Source organism: Felis catus, chromosome D2 (assembly GCF_018350175.1).
Source record: "Felis catus isolate Fca126 chromosome D2, F.catus_Fca126_mat1.0, whole genome shotgun sequence".
Lineage (NCBI taxonomy): Eukaryota > Metazoa > Chordata > Mammalia > Carnivora > Felidae > Felis > Felis catus.
In genome coordinates, this window is record NC_058378.1 from 26269553 (window position 1) to 26284469 (window position 14917).

Below are 14917 nucleotides of genomic sequence, written 5' to 3' on the forward strand. Positions count from 1 at the left end.
AGAATAGAATATATAAAGTTTAAGAAGGGAATACAAGTTTTACAAATGTGTTAACAATATCAGTGAAGGGTTTAGAGAAAAAAGGTAAACCTAAGTAACTGTAGAAATAAGCAGAGTTTGTAAGATTAAAGGCAAGAGACACCTTACATAAGTAGTGTACTATAGCTGATGATGCTATTTCCCAAGGGAGTACAGGATAACAATTCTGATACCATTATACATGTTTATGGGAACTGAACAATTAAGTAAATGGGTGGAAAACTGTGGGAGCCAGATGTCTCACTGTTAGAGTGTGAGAGTACAAATAAGGAAGGGGAGGAGGCTGGAATTGTCAATGTAGTAATGGGTTAGAGTTGGAGGCATAAGTATGAAATATAATTAGCTATATGTTGATACAGATGGTTACATATGCAAAAATGTATAAAAATGTGAGTATATATAAGTATATGTACACATATTTCACATATTAGTATATGAAGATATATTTTCTTACCCTGTTTGTTGAGAGGCCTTAAGTGTAAGAACACCCTAGTAAAAAGGATGCCACCAAATGTCAGATCTTAGTTTCTAATACCATTCAGAAATAAAAGGATCCAAGGATTCTTGCATAAATAGCTGATTCTAAGACTGGAAAAGGAAATATACAAAATGAGCATGAAACAAGCATCTTATGGTGCTTGAAAGTAAGGAAATCTCCCCCTTACCCTCCCTAAAAACACAAAAACTTCAGGGAGCTGAGTGACATAGGAGGAGGATCCTAGGTTTGTCTGATGCCTTGAACTATATAGATACATATATAGTGTCTTGAACATATATTGTTCTTGTACATATATTGTATCTTGAACAACTAGATACATATCAAATCATCCCGAATAACTAAGAAATCAACCTAAGGACTAACAGAACAAACTCCACAACTAGGAGAAGAGAAGAGGCCACACTGAGGAAGGTAGGAGGTACAGAGATGCAGCCTAGGAGATAAATGGATTGTAGGTGCTAGGGAAGGGAGGGAGCCCAGAGAAAGGAGAAAAGAGAAGGGAGAGACAGAGACAGAGACAGAGAGAGGAGCTCACAGGGGGTTGCACAAAAAGAACACTTCCCCAAAGCCATTGACTAGGAAAGGGCTGATTTTCCTGAGTTCTTACAACCAGTGGGGCTGGAAGATTGGAGTTTTAAAGTTCAGTGGCCTTAGCTGCAATAAAGCCCTGACGGCACTGCCCTGCTCCTAGAGAAAAGGCAGGCAGGTAACCAGTGGGCAGCCAGTAAGATTTGAGAAACACCTGGTGCACACGGAGTGGGGAGAGATTATTCACTCTTCTTAGAGCATATATGTGAGATGTAGCGTTCATAAAGATGACTCTTTAGAGACAAAGGAGACAGTGAGCCCAATATCCCTCCCCCACCTTTTAGCATAGAAGCAGAGCCACCAGCTGAGAGTGGTTCGCCTGGACACTGACTTCCCAGCCTGTTTGTGCCAAGTCCCACACCTCTGCACTCTGGTATGCAGGCCAGTGCGGGGAGTCCTCCCCCAGAATACCAGTGCAGACTTCTGCCCACATGTCCCCAAATTCTGGAGCTTTAAAAATCAACAGGCTTGGCTGAAACAGAGCCTGGAGGGCACTGCGCTGCTCCTGGAGAGAGGCAGGCAAACAACCTTCAGGCAGCCAGTATGAAAAGAGTGATCTGAAAAATGACACACAGAAGGGAGAATATTCAATCTTCTGAGTGCTTCCCTAGAGCAGAAGGCACAGAGACCCCTCTCAAGGACCAAAAGATGTGGCTGGCACCCTTTCCCTCCCCTCCTCCTTGGCATAAATACAGAAACACTTTGGTAAACCACCAACACTGGCTGCCTAACCTGCTTACACCGGGTCCCAAATCCCTGTATTCTGCCAGTGCTTTCCTTCCCAATAAGGTTTGCCTCAGTCCCAGTGAGGTGAGTCCCACCCCAGAAGACAAGCAGAAACCCATGCCCACAACACATCTGGCTGCAAGTCTTCAGTTCTAGTGGAAGTAGCATTAGGTATCATTTAACAAGCAGACCAGAGAACCCCTAGTTAAAACTCACCACACTCTGGCCAAGTTCCAAACGTTGTCCACTCTAGTCAAGAAGAGCCACTGCAGGTGGCTAGTCTGAAGGATAGAGCAGCAAAAACACAACAGTAGAGTGCAAGCAAGACACACAAGAGACACTCCCTGAAGCACCAGGACCTGAACACTATATGATCTTTTCTGCAGAAAGTCATTACACCCAGAAGCAGGATACATAACAGACTTTCCTAACACAGAGAAGAAGACAGAGACTTAGACAACATGCCAAGATGGAGGAATTCATTACAAATGAAAGAACAAGATAAGGTCATGTCCAGAGATCTAAGCAAAACAGATACATAAGTATTTTGCCTGATGGAGAGTTTAAAGAAACAAATCATAAGGATACTTTCTGGGATTGATGGAAGACATCAGGGAGACATTTAACACAGAGATCAAAAAGTTAAAAAGAAAATCATTTAGAAATGAAAAATGTAATAACTGAGATTCAAACTGACTAAATGCAATGAACACAAGGATGGAAGAAGTAGAGGAATGAATAAATGATACAGAAGATAAAATAATGGAAAATAATTGCCCTGAACAAAAGAGAGAAAGCAGGACAAAAGAGAGTAAGTAGAATTATGACTTAGGGAACTCAATAACCCCATCAAAGGTAATAATATTCGTATTACAGGAGTCCCAGAAGGTGAGAGAGAAAAGGGGGAAGAAAATTCATTTGAAGAAATAATAGCTGAAAACTTTCCTAATCTGGGGAAGGAAACAGACATCCACATCCAGGGCAAGAGAGAACCCCATCAAAATCAACAAAAGGAGGCCAACACCAAGACTTTTGTAATTAATTTTGCAGAATATAGTGATAAAGAAAAAATCCTAAAAGTGGTAAGACAAAAGTAGTCCCTAACATACAAGGAAAAATCTGTAAGGCTAGCTACAGATTTCTCAACAGAAATGTGGCAAGTCAGAAGGAAGTGGCATGATATAAATTCAGAGTGAAGAATGGGAAAAATTTATGGCCTAGAATACTCTATCAAGCAAGACTATCATTCAGAATAGGAGGAGAGATAAAGAGTTGCCCAGACAAACAAAATGTAAAAGAGTTTATGACCACTAAACCAGCCCTGCAAGAAATATTAAGGGTACTCTTTGACTGGAAAGAAAAGACCTAAAGTGACAAAGACAAGAAAAGAACAAGAAAATCTCCAGGAAACTATGATAAAACAAGTAATAAAATGGCACTAAAACCATATCTCTCAATAATTACTCTGAATGCAAATGGAATAATGCTCCAATCAAAAGACATAGAGTGTTAGAATGGATAAAAAACAAGACTTGTTTATAAGCTGCTGACCAGATACTCATTTTAGACCTAAAGACATGTGCAGATCATAAGTGAGGGGATGACGAAATATTTATCATGCAAATGAATGTCGAAAGAAAGGTAGAGTAGCAATACTTATATCACACAAACAAAATTTTAAACCAAAGACTGGGAGAAAAGATAAAGAAGGGCAGTATATTATAATAAAGGGGACTCTCCAACAAGAAGATCTAACAAATATAAATAAGTATGTCCCCAACATTGGAACACCCAAATATATGAAACAATAACAAACATAAAGGAACTAATTGATAATAATACAATAATAGTAGGGTACTTTATCAATACACCTACCTCAATGCACACTGAAAATCATCAAGGAAACAATGGTTTTGAATGATACACTGGACCAGATGTACTTAACAGATATATTCAGAACATTCCATCCTAAAACAGTGGAAGACACATTCTTTTCCAGAATAGATCACATAAATCAGGCCTCAACAAGTACAAACCGATTTAGATCATACCATGATTATTTTCTGACCACAACCCTATGAAACTTGAAGTCAACAACAAGAAAAAATTTGGAAAGTCCACAAATACATGGAGGCTAAACAACATGCCGCTAAAGAATGAATGAGTCAACCAGGAAATCAAAGAGGAAATTAAAAAAAAAACATATGGAAACAAATGGAAATGAAAACAGAATGGTCCAAAACTTCTGAGATGAAGCAAAAGCAGTCCTAAGAGGGAAATATACAGCAATACAGGCCTACCTTAAGAGGCAAGAAGAATCTCAAATAAAAGAGTAGAAAAAGAACAACAAACAAAGCCTAAAGCCACCAGAAGGAGGGAAATAATAATAAAGTTGAAATAAATGATATAAAACAACAAGGACGACGAACGGCGATGACAAAACCCACAATGGAATAGATTAATACAATCAGGAACTGTTTTTTTGAAAAAAAAAATTGATAACCCCCTAACAAAACTTACCAAAAGAAAAGAGAAAGGGCCCCAAAATATAAAATCACAAAGGAGAGGGGAGAAAAAACAAACAACATCACAGAAATGCAATTATAAGAGAATATTATGACAATCTATATGCCAACAAGTTGGACAGCTTGGCAGAAGTTTCTTATAAGATATAAACTACATAACCAAAACAGGAAGACACAGAAAACTTGAACAGACTGATAACCAGCAAATAAACTGAATCAGTAATCAAAAAATTCCTGACAAAAAAAGTCCAGGGTCAGGGAGTTTCATAGGCTAATTTTCCCAAAGATTTAGAGAAGAGTAATACCTATCCTTCTCAAACTATTCCACAAAATAGAAATGGAAGAAAAATTTCCAAATTCATTCCTTGAGGCCAGAATTACGCTGATATCAAAACCAAAGACTCCACTAAAAAAAAAAAAACTAGAGGCCAATATCCCTGATGAATATGGATGCGAAAATTCTCAGTAAAATATTAGCAAGTTGAATCCAGCAATACATTAAAAGAATTATTCACCATGAGCAAGTGGGATTTATTCCTGGGCTGCAAGAGTGGTTCAGTATTTGCAAATCAATCAATGTGATACACCACATTAACAAAAGAAAAGGTAAGAACCATAGGATCTTTTCAATAAATGTAGAAAAAACATTTGACAGAGTACAACATCCATTCATGATAAAGCCTGTGGCAAAGTAAGGTTAGAGAGAACATTTCTCAACATAATAAAGGCCATATATGAAAACTCACAGCTAATATCCTTAATGGAGAAAAACTGAGAGTTTTTTCTTTATGGTCAGGAACAAGTCAGGAATATCCACTCTCACTGTTTTTTAACATAGTCATGGAAGTCCTAGCCACAGCAATCACACAATACAAAGGAAAAAAAAAAGGCATTCAAATCCACAAGAAAGAAGTTAAAATTTCACTATTTTCAGATGATATGAAATTCTACGTTGAAAATCTGAAAGATGCCACTAAAACATTGCTAGAACTGGGGTTCCTGGGCGGCTCAGTCAGTTAAGCGTCTGACTTCAGCTCAGGTCATGATCTCACAGTCTGTGGGTTTGAGCCCCATGTTGGGTTCTGTGCTGTGAGCACAGAGCCTGGAGCCTACTTCACATTCTGTGTCTCCCTCTCTGCCCCTGCCACACTTGCACTCTGTCTCTCTCTATCTCTCAAAAATAAACAAACGTTAAAATAATTACAAAAACAAACATTAAAATAATTACAAAAGACTGCTAGAATTGATACACATAATCAATAAAATTACAGGATACAAAATCAATGTACAGGCATCTGTTGCATTTCTATACATCAATAATGAAGCAACAGAAAGAGAAATCAAGGAATTGATCCCATCAACAATTGCACTAAAAACCGTTAAGATACCTGGGAATAAACCTAACAAAAAGGTAAAAGAACTGTACTTTAAAAATTGTAAAACACTGATGAAAGAAATGAAGAAGACACAAAGAAATGGAAATGCTCATGGATTAGGAGAACATGTATTGTTAAAATGTCTACATTACCCAAATCAACTTACACATTTAATGCAATCCCTATCAAAATACCATCAACATTTTCACAGATCTAGGACAAACAGTCCTAAAATTTGTCTGAAAGTTCAAAAGACCTTGAATAGTCAACACAATTTTGAAAAAGAAAAGCAAAGCGGAGGCATCACAATTGTGAACTTCAAGTTATATCACCGAGATGAAGTGAATAGAAAAGTATGGTGCGGGCACAAAAATAGACCCATAGATCAATAGAACAGAATAAAAAACAGAAGTGAACCCTGACTATATGGTCAATTAATCTTTCATAAAGGAGGAAAGAATATCCAGTGGAAAAAAGTTTCTTCAGTAAATGGTGTTGGGAAAACTGACAGCAACATGTGGAAGAATGAAACTGGACCACAAAAATAAAGCCAAAATGGATGAAAGACCTAAATGTGAGATAGGAAACCATCAATATCCTAGAGGACAACACAGGCAGTAACCTCTTGGACCTTGGCTGGAACAATTTCATACTAGACATGACGCCAAAGGCAAGGGAAACAAAAGCAAAAATAAACTATTGGGACCTCATCAAGATAAAAAGCTTCTGCACAGTGAAAGAAACAATCAACAGAACTAAAAGACAGCCTATGGAATGGGAGAAGATATTTGTAAATAACATATCTGATAAAGGTTTAAGTATCCAAAATATATAAAGAACTTATAAAACTCAACCCCTCCAAGAAATAATAATCCAGTTAAAAAATGGGGAGAAGACATGAAAAGATATTTTCCAAGGAAGATATCCAGATTTCCAAGAGACATATGGAAAGATGTTCAAAATCACTGATCATCTGGGAAGTACAAATCAAAACTACAATGTGATATTACCTCACGCTTGTCAGAATGGTTAAAATTAACAACACAGGAAACAACAGGGGTTGGCGAAGATGCAGAGAAAGTGAAGCCCTTTGACACTGTTGGTGGGGATGAAAATTGGTGCAGCCACTCTGGAAAAGAGTATGGAAGTTCCTCAAAAAGTTAAAAATAGAACTATACTATGATCCAGCAAAATTGCACTAGTAGGTATTTACCCAAAGGATACAAAAGTACAGATTCAAAGGAATACTGATGTTTATAGCACCATTATCAACAATATCCAAATTATGGAAAGAGCCCACATGTCTATCAGCTGATGAATGAATAAAGAGGAGATGGTAATATTCATCTTTATGGCCGAGGAATATTACTCAGCCATAAAAATATATGAAATTTTTCCATTTGCAAAATGGAGCTGGAGAGTATTATGCTAAGTGAAATATGTCAGTTAGAGAAAGACAGATACCATACGATTTCACTCATATGGGTAATTTAAGAAACAAATGAACATGGGTGGAAGAAAAGAAAGGAAAACCAAGAAATAGACTCTTAACTATAGAGAGTAAATCGATGGTTACCAGGAGTTGGGTCTGGGGACATGTTAAATAGGTGACGGGGATTAAGGGAGGCACTTGTGATGAGCACTGGGTATTGTATGCAAGTGTTGCATCATTACATTCTACACCTAAAACTAACATTATACTCTATGTTAACTTTCTGGAATTTAAGTAAAAACTTGGGAGAAAAAAAATCACAACTACTCATAATGATGGGGTATGTCAGAGGAACCATGACCAAACAGAACATAGCGCAAACAGCCAAAGATAGAACAATTTTAGCAACAAAATAAAATAGTATTGGATTATAAACCCAAAGTATAAAATAAATATTTATGAATTTATACTAATATAAACGAATGAATAAAGTGGGGAGAAAAGACAAATATCCCATATAGAACAATTCCAAATAATTTATGTAGATGCTCTTCCCTCCATGAGGCAGAGCATAATTTATCACTCTGTAAGTGTGGGCTGTACATGGTGACTTTCTTCCAAAGAGTAAAGGATGGTAAGCAGTGAAGAAAGAAACTACAGTGGATAAACCTGAAGAAACACTACCACAGCCAGGTAATCAAGGTCAACACCCATAGTAAGAAGTCATGGTGGTGGGATGCAATACAAATGGCACTTTGCCTTCATGGTCCTTCTTCTCAAGGCTATCTTGTCTAATGCTTAAAAAAATTAGAAACATCCACATTGATAGACATTTTATAAAATAGCTGACCAATACTTTTCTTTTTTTTTTTTATTTTTTAAAAAAAATTTTTTTTTTCAACATTTATTTATTTTTGGGACAGAGAGAGACAGAGCGTGAACAGGGGAGGGGCAGAGAGAGAGGGAGACACAGAATCGGAAACAGGCTCCAGGCTCCGAGCCATCAGCCCAGAGCCCGATGCGGGGCTCGAACTCACGGACCGCGAGATCGTGACCTGGCTGAAGTTGGACGCTTAACCGACTGCGCCACCCAGGCGCCCCAAGCTGACCAATACTTTTCAAAACTGTCAAGGTCATCAAAATCAAGGGAAGTCCAACAAATTGTTAGAGTCAAGGGGAGACATGGTAACGGAATGTGATGTGGTAACCTGGCTGAGACACTGGAACAGACAAAAGCATTTTAGGGAAAGACTAAAGGAAATCTAAACCATAAATTATAGATTTAGTTAATAATAATGTATCATTATTGGTTCATTAATTGTGACATATGTACAATAGTAATATAAAATATTAATAATAGGAGACATGGAGTATAAGGTATATGGGAACTCTTTGTATTACCTTCTCAATTGTTCACTAAATCTAAAACTGTTCTAAGATTAAAAGTTTATTAAAAAAATTAAATGGAACATAAAGATCATCCCCTAAATGCAGCCATTTCAAATAATATAGACAAGCCAAACAGCTAATGTAGGGTTTCCCACATTGTTTATTTTCATCTTAGATATTCATTTTCATTTTTATCGTACGGAGGCAGCCTTTGTTATGTCCACAGTGATGTAGCAGTGTGAATTCGCTCTCCTAATACGATATCTCTGCTCACAAATCATTACCAGTTTTTGTTTTTTCCCCCAGTGGGCCCATTAGTTATTTCAAACATAATCAACGTTATCAAAGGAAATTATCCATGTTTTTCGGAGGAAGATAAATTCCACACACAATCTATCCCTTATTTTTCTAATCTTACACTCTTTCTATTTTCACTACATTCCAGTAATGTTGAATTTTTATCTAAAATACGCCAAGGATATTTGTTTCTTAGGGCATTTGTATTTGCTATTCCTTTTATTCTGAATGCTTTTCCCACAGATTTTGCCTTTCTGGCACTTTCTCATAACCAGGTCTAGGGGCTCAATGTTATCTCTGCAAAAACCTTTTAATCTGATCAGCTCCTCAAAGCAGCAACTTCCTCTCATTTTAGCTGAATTCTATTACTCTGCTCATTTTTTTCATGACATTTGTCACCGTATGTAATTATTTTGTCTGTTGCTTTGTGCATATTTTGTCTATCACTGTAATGTTAGCTTCATGAATGCAGGGATTGCTTTATTTAGTTCACCAGCGTGCTCAATAAGTATTTGTCAAATGCATTGTCCTGTGGGACAAGGACATACCTATAAACCTCACTATCATCTTTGGAGATAATATAACTGTCAAAATATATGCAAACCTCAAAGGGCACATGGCCTGCTCTCCATTTAATAATTATCCGATCCTCAGAATTACTTAGTGAGACCAAAGAACTAGCTGGTATTGCCATTTGAATATTTCCCATATACTTGAATCTCAGGGCGACTCAAGAAACAGAAAGAACCTCTTTTCTCAAGAGCAAAAGCAGTAGAGGGATGGAGAATGATAATCCAAGTTTAAGCCCAATAAACAAGTTATCTCCCAAGAAGGATATCTGTAATGTTCATGCTTAGATGATTTCAATGGTTTTGGTGAGACGTGTGTGACTCCTCCCTGAAGAGGGCTCACACTCTATATCTCACTCTTCTGGCGAGTCCATAGATGTTCCACAAGCTTGCAGAGTCCGTTAGTGCATCTCTTCCACACCTCCGTCTAGGACAGGACATTTGGAGAAAGAACCACCACACACATCAAGGAGGGGGAGCCAGAGGCAGTAAAAGATATATGGAGAAGGTTTTGTTCCTCTTACTCTGAATGTAGTGCCGAGGAAAACGAATTCTGAGCACTTCCGAAACTCGACATCTGAAAAATCTCACAGAAATTGGCTATCTGCTCACGAAAAGGTAAACACTTGCCATTTTTGTATGTTGGCAAGTGGGTTTTATAAAGCAAGATTGCTTAAGGCTTCTGTGTTTATATTCTATGCATGTATTTCATAGCTGATATATATGTAGCATATAATTTTCTGTTAACTGAATCTCTTAACATGCTTTTGCAGCAGGAATATTTGCCCTAAATCTAAGATATTCCTGGGAGTGATATAAAGAGAGGGTTGGTAACGGGAGATTTTTTTCTTTCCCTAATGGCATGCTTTTTAAGTAACTAAGTGGAGGAAATCAACAAAGATTGCATGGAATATGATGTTACTGATATGACACAGTTCTGAGTCTTTGAAATTTTCTTCATCCCCAAGGCTGGCTCAGTTTTTGCTGATATAGACCAAATCAAGATGACACTTTTATTTTCCTGATATTACCTGTGAATATTGGCTTGTTTGAGAAACAAAGACAGCTTTTAAAGTTGTGAAAGATAGCTCATGATTATATCATTTTGAAACAAGAAAGAAAGAAAAAAAAAAACAACAACTCTTTACACCACATTCGGATCTCCATTCATGCCATCCCTCTCTGCCCATTTACATAAGAAATTTCTCAAAAGAGTTTGCTACACATGCTTTAGCATTGTCCCCCCATTTTGCTTTAATCCATTCTAATCAGGATTTTGTTCCAGGCACTCCCCTGCAAGAGCACTGGCAAAATAACCACGTGATTGCAAACGGCCAAATCTCTCGTCGAATTTTCCAGCTGTTGCCAAACTAATGCTGTACCCCAAACTCTCAATGGCTTACTGCAAAAAAAAAAAAAAAAAAAAAAAAAAAGGATTCCAGTGCTCCTGTGCGGCAGACTGACTACAGTTAGACTAATCTAGGCTTCGCACGGATGAGTGACTCTGCTCTAGGTTGCCTGAGTGGTGACTCTGCTCTAGGTTGCCTGAGTGTTTGGAGCAGGTTCCCACTTGCCACCACGTTTCTCACATCCCCCCTGGCCCAGCTATTCTCCAGAGTGTACTTTTAACATGGTAAAATAGTAAGAGGTTTTTGTCAGGGTGAGTAGAAGGAATGAGAGAGAGATCAAGCACTTTGTGCACACCGTTATGGCAACTTGAACTTGTTATTGTATTTCTCGAAACTGTCCAGAACTGTTAGCTGCAGCCCCATCCTCCATAGCGTTCACGGTTTTCATGCCTGGTGTGTTCTCTTATCATAGGGGCGATTCCCACCCATCCATCCTCAGAACTTGGTCTTCACGGTTCATTATAGACAACTGTATTACATGTTTCACCTCGCAAGTCAGAGAACGCCAGATCTCATTTTGAATACTAACTAAACTTTGCTTTTCTTTCCCGCGTAGGCCAGTGACCAATAGCCGATTCCGTGTCTGTTGCCTTCAATCCACTCTGACGTAACGTTTTCAAATTCATGGTTTTTGGGAAAAAAATAACCACATCTAACAGATAAAGAATGCATTTCAAAAACAAGATTTCTCAAAAACTTTGGGGGGATTTCTGGAGCAAAGTTCATAAAAAGAGGAGACAATAGAGACTAAGAGGTCAGAACTATAATTAAAATCGTGCTTTGAATCCAAATAATGGAAAGTTTTCTAAACGTACAGTGAGTTTCAGATTCAGTCCATGCAAAAAGTGTGAAATGTTTATTATTTTAATTGGTTTTCTTCTCTCCCTCCTTACTAATCAGTTATTCATTTTATAAAACTAACATTATGTCACTTTTGTTTGTTTCAAGCAAAGTTGAATGAGTTAGGATTAAAACTCTTTGCATTTCATCAGATGTTGGTACAATACAGGGAATCTTTGAGCCATCAGAATTCTGGAAATGTACTGGCAAGTCTAATTTTCTTGGTGTTCAGAGATGTCTCACAACGAACTCAAAAGATAAGAATGGACTTTATGAAAATTTTACCACAATTACTAACTCTCCTTTCCACTTTGCTTATTTTCTTTAAAATTTTTTTAAGTGTTTATTTATTTTTGAGAGAGAGAAAGAGAGACAGTGTGAGCGGGGAGGGTCAGAGAGAGAGACACACACACACACAGAATCTGAAGCAGGCTTCGAGTTGTCAGCACAGAGCCCGACATGGGGCTTGAACTCACGAGCCGTGAGATCATGACCTGAGCTGAAGTCAGATGCTTAACTGACTGAGCCACCCAAGTACCCCATCCACTTTGCTTATTTTCAGTTGGATTTCTTTGTGCTATCTAAAATTTAAGAGTTTTAAAAATCAGATCTTAAATCAACATTATCCTTTCCTAAACACTCCAATGTCTTTGTTTTTATCACGGGGCTATATTGCTCAGTGCTTCCCTTCAATTAAAAAAAAATGCAAATCTGAACTGAAATACCTGTCTTAACCATCATAAACGGCGCTGGCATTTTGCAGTGAAAACAGCATCGTGTTTCTGGGTCAAAGTTAAATACTACTAACATTTCTTTTATTTATGGAGGAGAGAAAAGATGGCACTGCTGTAGGCTTTAATCATTTCCGTGAGTTGCTTTACAAAACTCTGAAAGGCCTTCAGGCTCAAGCAGTATCTGCTGCTGCTGCTGACCATTCAATTGCAATTGCATGCTTCCTAACTGAGCTGAAAACAGTTCACATCTAAATTTCCATTTCAATTTCCTAAGCCTGATAACTTAGAGTTACGTTTGGAGTAATTCTATAGCAGGGCAAAGGAGATGGATATTCTGGAAATACTAATAATTTGGTTTGAAAGTCAAGTTGAAATTTACTTAATGATATTTGAGAAACATATTTCATGCCCGATACAACTAAAGCATTGAATGTATTTTCTTCTCAGACCATGTGTACGTGGAAAAGTAAGCTATTGAATCAATTATCCTGGCTATTCGTATTGGTAATGTATTGATAGGCATTTTGCTTGATTTGGACTACCGGAACATTTTTTTATTTTTTATTTTTTTTGGTTTTGAATACAATTAAATATATGTCTTTTTAGTTTTAGATGTAGTTTTTTGGTTATAAACATAATTATAGCTTCCTCTGCTTTCTATTTTATTTTTTGAGTAACTGTTTACACAAAAAGGAAAATTTGCAAACCTTAATAGATCGACCCACTGCACTATGTAACCAATTAATGACATTGAATCGAAACAATGGGTAACTAAATTATAGAACCGGTTTCATATGTTCTGCTTTTATTTTAGATTGCTTTTATGAATTTGGTTAAAGAATTAGGATACAGCTAGTTTACAGAGTGATGCTATATGTCAAATTTAATACAAAGAGATATAAATACTTTCTCTTTTAAAATAGTTATGTATGAAGTCAACCACTCTAACTCATCAGAGCTTTTTTCACATTTATATACATATAGTTGTTGTGTGTATATAAAACAGATAGTTACAATAATATATACTACCATTTTCACTTAATGGTACTTATATGTTAAATATTTTCTATGTTTGAATATCCTCATAATTACTACCCTAAAGGGCTATTTAATTAACTTGATGTTAAATTATAATTTAAGCTATTTCTCTAAAATTGCTTTCAGTTTCTCAAAATAGTTTATTACAGATGGAGAATACTGTTGAATAATTTTCTTAGGATATTTTCTTAGGTGTGGGACTGTTGGTATATAGTGATATTTTCCTCATCCTTTCTGTATAACATCGCAACATTTTATACAGGTTTTACCATTTTACCTAAGCAGGATGTATACCCAGCATTGGGTTTTATCATTTACAAATGATATTGGCTATGAAATTGTTTCTCAAGTGAAAGTTTTCATTTCTTTCTTAAACCTAGTCTCAATTTGTCTCACCCCTTCTGCTCTTCTATTTATATAAAGATAATTTTTGAAATGGATAAGAGCAAAGCTAATAGTTTGTGGGGTTATTGTGTATTAGAGTTAAGATGTTCATCTGCTGTTCTACATCTTGCAATCCTTTTTCCCGTGTATTATTATGTCTCTCTTTGTTCTAACTCCATACGGCTGGGAGGGTGTGTGGATTCAGGATGCCATTTTAGGACAGCCATATTGTTCCCCCCCCCCCCGCCCCCCCCACCCCCCCCGCTGCATATTTAATCATTCAGTTGCAAATATTTCAATTGGAGTGGGGAAGGAAAGAACAGAAAGCTTGTGTTAGGATTTAATTCTAACTCATGTGCTTCAATTCTACCTTTTGCCATGAATTTAATGAATCAATAGTTGAATATATTAATGAATGGATAAAGAAAAATGCATTATTAATTAATGTATTAACTTGGCTCAACTAGGGCACTGGACAGATCTGATTTGTTTTCTATTTTATTAGCAAACCATTATTCTGGATTTATGGGTTGTAATAGCAATAGCCCCTCAGTTATTTACAAGTGTTCATATCCATGTTCTTGGAAAGACTAAAGTTTATCCTTAGCTTGATCATGTGACTTGTTTTGGACAATGGGACAATGGTGGATGTGACGCAAAGATGGACTTATGCTTTGGCATTTGTCATACTTTGGTGTTTTGGTGAAAACTGTGACCACCACCATGAATATAAGCTCAGACTAGCCTGCTGGTCATAACCCCAGGTGATAGCACTAACTCCAGACACATGAGCTAGTTCACGCTAGACAAATCAGCTTATAGTTGGCTGATGGTGGGTCTGTAAGCCCAAGCAGTATCAGTAGAAAAACCGCTTAACTGATTCAAGCCTATACTTAAAACCCAGGCAGTTGTGAGCTAATAAACGTTTTTCAGCCATTAAGCTTTGGGATCGTTTTCTACATAGCAAAAGCGAACAATAACATCCAGGTGTACGTTCTTTTGTTACCATACTACAGTGTCAGTAGAGTGTTAGGATTATCAGCTGTTTTAAGATATTTACTCCATAGTGGCT